Genomic DNA, 13,068 nt, shown 5'->3' with positions numbered 1-13,068 from the left:
AAGAGAGAAAATCCCAAAATTATCAGCCTAATGCATCATGGCTATGAATTTGATACTTTAGTTGTAATAACTTATGAAGAATTGGAAGTTTTGCTTGAAGAGAAGGTAAAAGAATTGAAGAAAATAAGGGAGACAAAGAACAAAAACACCCAAAGATATCTAGCTTATCTAAGGCTTCACAATTTTTCTGACAAACAATTCAACCACATGAGCTATGATGATCTTGAAGGTGTCTACAATTGAACAATAAAAAGAATAAAAGAAGAAGAGCGGAAAATAATGAAAAAGAAATATGTTGATCAGAAAGACAAACTTGAGAATCTAGACATCAAATATGGTGGTAAATGCAAGTTTATAATTGACCATGGTGTTAGTGTTGAGCAGGTCAGCAATATGAGCAAGAAAGATGTGGAAGAAAGGTTCAAGAAAATATCTGAGAAAATTCATTCTAGTTCCAACGCTAGTAAAAGAAAATCCAGATTGATGACCATGGCTGAAAAGGAAAAGAAGATGGGGAGGATGAGAAAGAAGTGTTGTTGGAAAGGCTGATGACAACAAGGGAGAGAGGGAGTCAGAGATGGAAAATTCAATGAAGAAAGAAAAGCAAGTCAAAGCCCACTTAGACTCCTCCTCTAGTTCAAGTGAAGGAAGAACCGGTTGAAAGAGTGAACTTGCTGCCCTGGGAAGATGGGAATAGAATTAAAACTTTGAATGGTTTGATGATGAGCAAGGGCATGGAAGAGAATGTGTTTGATAATCTGGGAAAAATTCAATTGTAAGAACTTTTTTATAATAAAAAGGAAAATTGGGTAAAGTTGGAGGAAGAACAGAGGAGATTGTTGTCATTTCAATGTGGTCCTAGGGGAGAGCCTATACAAAATCCAAGATCTGGTGCATCTACTCCCACTGAAAGACTTGATAGGGAAACTATGAAGATGATCACAACTTTGGGAAAAGAAGGGGGAGATTATCTCAAGTTGGTGATGATGAAAAAAGATCAAATTGTAAATCTTTATGAACAAACAGGGCATGTGAGAAGACCAGTACCCAATAAGAAATATACTCCAAGGGTCTTCATAGTAAGAGTCTCAATACCAATCACAAGATCCACACTTCAGAGGCAACAAAGGTCACCAACTGATATGGACCTACCAAAGAAGATGTACTTTTATGCAAGAAAAAAAACAATAAAAGTAATGATGTCCAGTGATGCTTTAAGGAACATTATTTCAAAGATGATTCTCAAGATTTCAAGAAGGAACAGTTGGAGGAAATGGAAAGAATGAACATATATGATTATCCAGACACTTAGAGGTTTGTCGAACAACAAAGGAATGAACTTTCTAGATATTTGAAAGAACAATCTAGGAAGGGATATCTTTTATTAAACAAAAAGAGGAAGCTGGAACTCTCAAACATTGAAAGGACTAAGAGGCAGGGGAAGATAAATGACATCATTATGATCGAAGCATATTACAAAATGTTAAGAAGATATTCAAACCCTCTTGCCAACATGAGAGAGTGTATAAGTATGAGGTAGCAGATGACCAGAAATCTGACATATACGCTACAACATACTGGACTTATGCGATGCTACTGTTTGTCATTATCTATAAATAGTTTGTTTGTTTGTTAGTTAGTTATGCTTTTGGATCCATTTTATTTTATTGTTGTATCTGTCGATCCATTAAGTCTCGTAAGAGTTAACTTTCATATCTTTTGTAATCATGCGATTGATTAATAAAATTTTGGCTTAAATGAGATATTATCGTGTTTTTCATCTTGTGTCGATTTTCACACGATACATTAAAGAGTTGAATCAGTTTCGTTTATATTGTAACGTGGTTTTGATCCGTCTCATGGACTTTTAATTGGCATCAAAGCCGTGTGGCTCCGATTCTATTGAGAAACTTATTCTTATCAAGTTTTGTGCATTTCGTTTCGATCCAAACCGAAGCTTGATGATGTTCTTTTATTGGAGGTCGAAGTTTCATGATGCCATCAATAGAGGTTGAAGATGAAATTATTAATCGTTTATACCTTATCTTCACATGATATATTACAATAGCATACCATTTATATATATGTATGTATAAGTCGTACTCGTTATTTTGTTCCACATACTTATATGAAATTAGACATATACGAGCGATTAAGTTAAATAGAACATAGACGTAAATGTATAAGTATAGGCAATCGTTAGATACATATTGATGATTCAACAAATGCATTTTGAAGATAAGAAATAGATTCGATCTTCATAATGTGAGAGTAGTGCAGTTGATGATTTTTAGTTTTGGACGACCGAGTTTAAACCATTATTATTGAAGGTTTGATAACAACAAGCGTTTAAATTAACAAGATGAATTAAAATCCGAGGGGAAGTCAGTTGATACACAAAAGTCTTTAGCTTTCGTCTTGTTAGTGGTCGGTTAACGGGTTTTGCAATGAACTATACATGGATGAGTTGCATGGGCGTATATGTTGTATCAGGTACTGTTCGCATATAAGTGTATATTGATCGTATATGTTTTAGTTATTACATATACGGCTTGTTCATATTGAAGTATGTTGATGTAATGCTACCCATACATAATATGGTCAACTATGGCTGCTAGGGTATTGACTTAGACATTCTCTCTTAGCCGCATTTCGATGGAACTTATATGGATGCGCACATGGGCTTTCACGTTTCCTATTTTCCTCATATTAATTGACTACATATTAAGACTTATACGTTTACAATTTGCCACTTTTAGATTGATGCGGATATTATTGGGTTATACGCTACTGTTATACGGATCATGTGGTTATACGGATGTTATGACATATACGCTACAACATACTGGACTTATGGGTTGCTATTGTTTGTCATTATCTATAAATACTTTGTTTGTTTGTTAGTTTTGTTAGGCTTTTGGATCCATTTTCTGTTATTGTTGTATCTGTCGATCCATTAAGTCTCGTAAGCGTTAAATTTCATATCGTTTGTAATCATGCGATTGATTAATAAACTTTTGGAAAAAATGAGATATTATCATGTTTTTCATCTTGTATCAATTTCCGTTCGATACATTAAACAGTTGAATCAGTTTCGTTCATATCGTAACGTGATTTAAATCCGTATCATGGACTTTTAATTGGTATCAAAGCCGTGTGGCTCCGATTCTATCGAGAAACTCGATTTTATCTTATTTGTATACAGTTTTGTGCATTTCGTGACGATGCAAACTGAAGCTTGATGATGTCATTTTAGTGGAGGTTGAAGCTTGATGATTTCATCAATGGAGGTTGAAAATGAAAGTCTTAACCGTTTATACCTTATCATCACATGATATATTACAATAGCATATCATCCATATATATGTATGTATAAGTCCTACTCGTTATTTGGTTCCACATACTTATATGAAATTAGACATATACGAGCGTTCAAGTTAAAGAGAACATAGACGTAAACGTATATGTATACGCTATCCTTACATACATATTGATGATTCAACGATGCGTGTTGAAGATAAGAAATAGATACGATGTTCGGAATGTGATAGTAGTTCGGTTGATGATTTTTAGTTTTGGACGACCGAGATTAAACCAATATTATTAAAGGTTCGATAACGACAAGCGTTTAAATGAACAAGATGAAGCAAAATCCGAGGGGGATAGTTGAGACACGAACGCCTTTGGCTTTCGTCTTGTTAGAGGTCGGTTAACGGGTTTCGCAATGAACATATACGTGGATGAGTTGCATGGTCGTATAAGTTGTATCAGGTACCGTTCACGTGTAAGTTTCTATGTTGGGCGTATATGTTTTAGTTATTACATATACGGCTTGTTTATATTGAAGTATATGTTGATCATGTAATGCTACTCATACATAATCTGGTCAACTATGGCGGCTGGGTTATTGACTTAGACATTTTCTATTAGCCGCATTTCGATGGAACTTATACGGATGCACACATGGGCTTTCACGTTTCATGTTTTCCTCATGTTGATTGGCTACATATATTAGGAGTTATACGTTTACAATTTGATACTTTTAGATTGATGCGGATATTATTGGGTTATACGCCTCATGTGCATGTTATACGGATCATGTGGTTATACGGTTGTTATGACATATACGCTACAATATACTGAACTTATGCGTTGCTACTCTTTGTCATTATCTATAAATAGTTTGTTTGTTTGTTAGTTTGTTAGGCTTTTGGATCCATTTTCTGTTATTGTTGTATCTGTCGATCCATTAAGTCTCGTATGTGTTAACCTTCATATCATTTGTAATCATGCGATTAATTAATAAACTTTTGGATTAAATGAGATATTATCGTGTTTTTCATCTTGTATCGATTTCTGCTTGAGACATTAATGAGTTGAATAATTTTCGTTTATATCGTAACGTGATTTCGATCTGTCTCATTTACTTTTAGTTGGTATCAAAGTCGTGTGGCTCCGATTATATCTTATTCTTATCATGTTTTGCGCATTTCGTGTCGATGTAAACCGAAGCTTGATGATGTCATTTTATTGGAGGTCGAAGCTTGATGATGTCATCAATGGAGGTTGAAGATGAAATTCTTAATCGTTTATACCTTATCTTCACATGATATATTACAATAGCATATCATCCATTTATATGTATGTATAAGTCGTATTCGCTATTTGGTTCCACATACTTATATGAAATTGGACATATACGAGCGTTCAAGTTAAAGATAACATAGACATAAACGTATACGTATATGCTATCTATACATACATATTGATGATTTAATGATGCGTGTTGAAGATAAGAACTAGATTCGATGTTCGGAATGTGATAGTAGTGCGGTTGATGATTTTTAGTTTTGGACGACCGAGTTTAAACCGCTATTATTGAAGGTTCGAGAACGATACGTTTAAATGAACAAGAAGAAGAAAAATCCAAGGGGGGGTCTGTTCATACACGAACGTCTTTAGCTTTCGTCTTGTTAGTGGTCTGTTAATGGGTTTCGCAATGAACGTATACGTAATTTCGATCCGTCTCATGGACTTTTAATTGGTATCAAAGCTATGTGGCTCCGATTCTATCTTGAAACTGGTTTTAATCTTATTCTAATCAAGTTATGTGCATTTTGTGTCAATGCAATACGAAGCTTGATGATGTCATTTTATTGGCGGTTGAAGCTTGATGATGTCTTAATCGTTTATACCTTATCTTCACATTATATATTACAATAGCATATCATCCATATATATGTACATTTAAGTGGTATTTGTTATTTGGTTCCACATACTTATATGAAATTAGACATATAAGAGCGTTCAAGTTAAAGAGAACATAGATGTAAATGTATACGTAAAAGCTATCCTTAGATACGTATTGATGATTCTACGAAGCATTTTTAAGATTAGAAAAGGATTCGATGTTCGGAATGTGATAGTAGTGCGGTTGATGATGTTTAGTTTTGTACGACTGAGTTTAAACCAATATTATTGAAGGTTTGATAACCACAAGCATTTAAATGAACAAGACGAAGCAAAATACGGGGGGAGTCTGTTGATACACGAACCTCTTTAGCTTTCGTCTTGTTAGTGGTCGGTTAATGGTTTTCGCAATGAACGTATACGTGGATGAGTTGCATGAGCGTATATGTTGTATCGGGTACTATTCAGATATAAATTTCTAGTTGGCGTATATGTTTTAGTTATTACATATACGACTTGTTCATATTGAAGTATATGTTCATCATGTAATGCTACTCATACATAATCTGGTGAACTATGGCGGCTGGGGTATTGACTTAGAAATTCTCTATTAGAAGCATTATGATGGAACTTATACGGATGTGCACATGGGCTTTCACATTTCATGTTTTCCTCATGTTGATTGGTTACATATATTAGGACTTATACGTTTACAATTTGCACTTTTAGATTGATGCGGATATTATTGGGTTATACGTTGCATGTGCATGTTATACGGATCATGTGGGTTGTTATGACATATACGCTACAACATACTGGACTTATGCACTGCTACTGTTTGTCATTATTTATAAATAGTTTGTTTGTTAGTTTTTAGGCTTTTGGATCCATTTTCTTTATTGTTGTATCTGTCGATCCATTAAGTCTCGTAAGCGTTAACTTTCATATCTTTTGTAATTGTGCGATTGATTAATAAACTTTGGGCTTAAATGAGATATTATCGTGTTTTTCATCTTGTATCGATTTCTACTTGATACGTTAAAGAGTTGAATCAGTTTTGTTTATATCGTAACGTGATTTCGATCCATCTCATGGACTTTGAAAACTGTACAAACTGTAAGTTCTGTGAGAGGATCTTTCAATGTGATATCACGTAAACTCGTTGTTAGGCGGAATCTAACAACGAATGGATTCAATATAAAGCAAATGAACACAATAATAATGATTCAAAACACACTTTTATAACGAAGGGTGATTAAGTCCTTTGTAAATGTTTTCAATAAGATCACACTTCTCCCGTCTCTCTCTCTCTCTCTCTCTCTCTCTCTCTCTCTCTCTCTCGCGTCAACGTCCAACCCAAAAATAGTTAACATTACATCATATAAATACACATACTAATCCTAAGCCCAAACACACTAAGCCCACCGAAATCATGGATTTCAGCTTACATATAGTATCCCAAAACTATGCCCAACATTCTAAGCGTAAACCATTAAGTGCGGCGAAACATTCTCCCTCTTGGTTTACTGCTTGATCATCACTCGTGCTCAAGTATGTTAGCATCAGCTTCCCTGTATGCCCCCACCCATAATCATGTGCTTATAATAGATCCCACCACTCTATTATATTCCTTTGTAGCTGGCTCATATAATGGTTTAGCGGTAATTTGAAATCCACTAGGGATCTTTATATCTCTTTCGCCAAACTTCAACAAATCCCTTGGATCAACAAGACAATATTATCCTTCAACAAGCTTAATCCCATCAAGAGTACCCACAGGAAACCTCTTGGTGATCGGAATAGACGTCCCTTTATCAGTTGGAGGCCACAACACATTCATCAAAGTCTTGTTAGTGCGAGGATTACGAATGCCATTTTCTTTCTTTAGAAATGACTAGGCAGTAGTCATGTTGGGGAATCCTCGTTCGACCTGATTACTCAAATAATTCTAGAAGTTGATGGCCTTTGGATCATTGTTCGGGTTGTGGAAAGGAGCATTTATCAGATCTGTTAAGTCAACCTTTGTCCATGAACCAAAATTGTTCATCTTTTTATAATATTCGGTGTTACCCAACTTTCTCTTAACCCACCACATTTTTTTATCCACATCACGACCCCACGAAACAACACCCGAGGGATCACCATATCTGTCAGCAAACCTTTTGTTGAGTTAAAAAAAAAATTTCTCTGGATGATCAGAAGACACTACATGTTGATTGGAGTTCTTTCTTATTTGCATCTTTCTTTGTATCCACTCAACTTGTTCGGCTATCTTTGGAGGAGCGGCCAAGTACTGTTTCGGTGGTATAGAGGCATCAATGTTAGAAGCAGGGCGCATACTGGAACCACTACCTTGATTATCACCAGCTGTCTTCTCACCACCGTCATCACCACTTTTGAATTCATCTCCAAACTTTTGCATCAGCTTTTATTGGAGGTCTAAGTATAATGTAGTAAGGCCGCCCATGTTTGCCTGAAGCTTCTGGATCTTTGAATCTTTATCAGTGTTACTAGCTTCAAGATCTTGGATCCGTATATCCTTCACCATCGAGTCTTGTTCAAGCTCAAAAACCCGGCGTTGTAAGGATTTTCATCAACTGGTTCATTTTCTAGATTAATCCCCTTTCCGTGTTCTATAAGAATCTGTCTTGCATAGCCAGGACATGGGCAATCTTGTCCGGTGCACTTGAACTTTTTTAACCAATCAGGTCAGACGATCTCGATGGTTCATTAGTGGATTAAAGATGCGCTTCAAACTCAAAATCTTGCGTGATTTCATCAAAGATCGGTTCTTAAGTTTGTTGAGCAGTAGTAGACGGACCTTGATCAACTTTAGCTTCATTTGTAACATGCTTAGAAACTATTGGTTGGTTAGTTGGTGTCACATCAGTAGCCAACACACCCTGTCTCAGATCTTTCTTACGTCATTTTCGTGGAACGGGATAGGTGGCTGGCTCTTCCTCAGCATCATCTTCAACATGTGTCACAGTGACTGATTGAGGAGGCTTCAATGTAGTCGACTGGAGCTTTTATTTAAACGTTTCAAATACTTTCACTTTCTCAGCAGTAGGAACTGATTGTTGTACCTGGTGCTCAGTTGCCACATGTTGTGGTGGAGAACAATCAGGTTCATAATCGTCAGAAATTGTCTCATAGGCAGTTGTGAACCTTTGAGCAGGAATCACATGTTCATCAGCAACAGAGGCACTAGCAGCAACAGAAACAGCCTCTGTTTCAGTAAATCTTCCGAACTTAACCAGCTGATGAAGTCCCTTATACACCACTTTAGCCCCTTTCCCTGATTGCTTCATCAACCCAAAAGTATTGGGGCCCATAGCTTTCAAGTCGAGCGTCTCTACAGATTTATTCAGGTCAGGATAATGAGAGTCAAATAACATTTGTAGAAACCTCGGGTACATTAAGAACAACTCCTTCTTCTTGCCCTTGAGATTGCTTATCATTTCATCCAACACGAACTTGGAATAATTGTAGCTCCAACCCATGATCAAAGAAACCATAGCCGACATCTGGGTGTGGCTTATCTCATCAGGACCACCCTTTCGTCCTGAGACACACGTAAAGAATGTGTGAATCAATAACCTCCAGTATGAATGGAACAACTTCTTGATGGCTGGAGGGTAGGCTCCCTCATATCCCGTTCTTTGTGTAATCTCAGCAACAACTTCGGTAGAATACTCTTAAGGATAATCAGGTTGATTAGCGAACAACAACACCTCATGAATTATAGCCTCAGAAATAATAACAGGCTTCTTCTAGATCATTGACTCAATCACCAAAGCTCCCCCAGCACCTCTGTGATTAATGAAAGCATGATTCCAAAAGTCAGTAACCATCTTTAAAGCTTGAGAAATCCTGCACGTATTTAGCCCCACAATCATTGATTTGAACTCCTTGTGAGCTAGAGGAGGATTAAAGAGGCGTCATATTATGAGTATAAAAAAACTTCAGAGGTGCTTGATCAGGTATGGCTACAAAAAACGAGTCAAGTTAGTTATATATTCATTTAAATAGATGATAAGTTATTATATGGAATAAATATATTTGGTAGAATAGAAAACTTGATCATAGAACAGGGACCAGAAACATAATTTGTAAAATGGTCGAAATTATATTAATAATAATCTGATTAAAATTGTTTTTGGTCCAATAAAGGAGTTTTTTGTCCAAGTATCACTACAATAAAAAGGGCTTTTTAGGACCTTTTGTGTGGGACGCTTGTAAAATAGTGTCATAAGATCTATTTAATAGGACAACTGAACATTTGGGGTCCTTTTACAATATACGCTACAAAACCGTTGTCCTAAAAAGTTATTTAATAGTATGGATGATTCTTTGGGGTCGTATTATCATAGAACTTAATAATACACTTAAAATGTAAATCCTAATAAAGTAATCTATAAGACATTTAGTTGTTGGTGTCCCATTATGTGGTAATGTAATATGGCACTTTATCACTGAAGGTCTTATTATAACATAACTTAATAGGACACTTTGTAGTTAAGTCATAAATGTTTGGTGTTATAGGACTCTTTCTATTCGAAATATAAGAACATAACTTAATAGGACATTTTACACTATGGTCATATAACTTTAACCTTTATAAGATGCATAATCATTGTGGTGTTATTATAATACACCGTAATAGGATATTTAATATTTTAGTCATAAAACATCTAGTTTATAAGACGCTTATTCGCTAGAGTTTTATTATAACATAACTTAACATGAAACTTGAGTCTTATAACTTTAACCTTTATAGCACGCTTAATCATTGTGGTGTTATTATAATACACCGTAATAGGACACTTGACACTAAAAAAAAGGCCACATGTCATTCTCAAGTACATATTTATCTAATGCATAAATAATTTTTTTAATAAGGATCGCGGGTCATGCTTCCCCTCTTATGACTACTCCCATTCACAACCCAATTCAACCAAACTTTTTATTAAAAAACTAATTTCTCTCTCTTCCAGCTACATAACCCAACTAAACCCAAAATTTCCATTCCCATTCACAATCAAACCAAACCAATTTTATATCAAATAAACACACACACATATACATATATATAATACTATGACTTTTATTGTATTAAAATTTAATAGTAAACTATTTTTTCTTTTCAAAAGTAAAATTATTTATCGTAAACAAAATGAAGAGTTGCCATCACATGTATATTTACCCGATTATAACTTATTACGACACCCAATTATAAATGGATAAGTGAAAGCTAATCAAAATAAAAAGCATCATATGCGGTGTACTATCCTAGTTTGCTCCAAACGACTGTGGGTCGGTTCACCGACTTGATTGCAAACAATTAATTCCACATCATCCTATTTCACTTTTCCTTTTTATTCCAACTAAGCAATCTAAGCCGACCGAACCTTCCGCTGGGAGTAGTCACAAACCCTTCGAATGAACCTGGCGCAGTTTTAATGAAACCCCTTCGATCGCTGTTATTAATCACAAACCCTACTCCCTTGCCTTTCTTCATCCATGTTGCAATCATTAACAAAAATCTTCATCTATTGCACTATATATGAATTGATAGTACCGAATCTCCATGTTGCAATCATCAACAAAAATCTTCATCACCCGGATGTTCTGTATTACATTGTCTGATTAAAGGTAAGATTCATCCGAAATTTTACATAGTATCTTATTCATCAGTTTCTTTTTCGTGAAGTGGTTTTCTTTTGAACATTACTGAAGAAACACTAAATGACCACGGCAGATTACGGATAATCTGGGGGTTAAGTAGATGTTTCCCACGAGGGTTAGGTCCGGCAAAGATGGTTATTCTTCTGATGACCTGCAAAACAGACACCGTGAGCTCGTCACTGAGAAGGGGGGGTACCTCCTTGTGACCACCCTCCGGCGTGAGAATCAGACTAGATTGCTCTGAATATGTGTATATTAAGAGAAATAGCTAGAGCAGATAAGATATGTGATGGTATAATATCAGATATGATACCGTTCCAAGGTGTTGGAGTATTTATAGCCGAAGGTAGGTTTCCAAGTAGGTACAGCCAGCTGTATAATATTCCTTTTCTACCAACTGTGGGCTATGCACGTGCCATGCTGGTGGTTGGTGGGTAGGCAGCGGCTGATAGTGACATGGCCGGCTGTGTACTATTCCTTTTCCACCAACTACAGGCTATGCACGTGCCACGACAAGGGTTGGTGAGTAGGCAGCGGTTGATAGTGACATTAAGTACTAGAGCGTGCTACTCGTCGTACTGTTGTCAGTGAGCTGTCACCCTGTGATGGGCTGCTTTGGTCAGATCTTGTCTATTTTGTCCATACCTTGGCAGGTATAGTACAAAAGATCCTCCAGAAGCGTACGGACTGGCTCATTTGGGCGGGAGTATTCCCGGCTTGCTCATTCCTTCTTCAGGTGACATTACTGAATTATTGAGAGTTAGTACCTTGTGCGTGTAGCCTTACTATTAGTGCGGGTAGCCTCCGCTGATGGCTTGTATCCGCAGCTGCGGGAACAGGCGGGGTACTTCACCATTGGGAGGATTTTCCTGCGGGAACAGCTGGCGTATGCGCGTAAGGTCTTCATCTCTGAGCATGGTGGGTCCTGCGGAACCAGTTGGTCTTTGCGCAGACGTCCCTCTTCATGGTGAGTCTTGCGGGTCCAACTGGGCTCTGCTGGGACCTACCTCTTCAAGTCCCCCCAATCCAATATTCTTCTCATGAATTGTTAATAAGTGAGGTGAACTTTTGGACTTAAGCAAGGGGTTTTGAAAAGGGTTTTTAGTTTTAAGGTTGTCCGTGGGGATTCTTCCCGCGGTTTCCCTAATGTCACGTGCAGAAATTCCCGAATTTTCTGCTTGATCTTTGGGTATGATGCGGGTAGGTATGTAACCTCCTCGCAAGTCAGGAGCGTTGAGTTTCACTTGTGTAGATTCTTCACGAGGTTTTGGTAGTTTTAGACATAGTGATCAATTATGTTAAACAACCAATTCCATCTTGGAGCTTCAAACAATCTAGTTTTCAACGTTCCCGCTATGCAGGGATATTATTTCCCTTTCCACAAGCATGGCCCAGAAGATCCTTCTTGGTTTTAATTCCCTGCGAGTGGTAAGTATGTGAAGGGTTTCGCCTTGACACTGTACCCGCACTCGTCTTATAGTTACTTGACTCCCAAGGTATTCTTGGCTTCAATTCCCTGCAGGTGCTAAGTATGTGAAGGGTTTCGCCTTGACACTGTACCCGCACTCGTCTTATGGTTTCTTGGTTACCAAGGTATTCTTGGCTTCAATTCCCTGCAGGTGCTAAGTATGTGAAGGGTTTCGCCTTGACACTGTACCCGCACTTGTCTGGGGGTTAAGTAGATGTTTCCCACGAGGGTTAGGTCCGGCAAAGATGGTTATTCTTCTGATGACCTGCAAAACAGACACCGTGAGCTCGTCACTGAGAAGGGGGGGTACCTCCTTGTGACCACCCTCCGGCGTGAGAATCAGACTAGATTGCTCTGAATATGTGTATATTAAGAGAAATAGCTAGAGCAGATAAGATATGTGATGGTATAAGATCAGATATGATACCGTTCCAAGGTGTTGGAGTATTTATAGCCGAAGGTAGGTTTCCAAGTGGTTTTCTTTTGAACATTACTTTGTTTCTATTTATTGTTAGGGTTTTCTTCGTTTACTTTTTTTCATTTTCATATTGTTACTGTGTTTATTTTGACGACGATTATAGTATAATACGTTACAGAAACCTTAATAATGGTTTGCTTGGATTTCAATAGCTGTAATTATATTTTGTATGCTCTGATTGTTTATGGGTTTTCTTTTTTTTTTTTTATGATGAGATCGACTACATTGCAATTTGCTACAAAAA

This window comes from Bidens hawaiensis, unplaced genomic scaffold, assembly GCF_021521415.1.
Source record: "Bidens hawaiensis isolate Kalapana, Puna unplaced genomic scaffold, B.hawaiensis_p1.1 tig00015193_1, whole genome shotgun sequence".
NCBI lineage: Eukaryota > Viridiplantae > Streptophyta > Magnoliopsida > Asterales > Asteraceae > Bidens > Bidens hawaiensis.
This window is presented reverse-complemented; position numbering follows the sequence as displayed.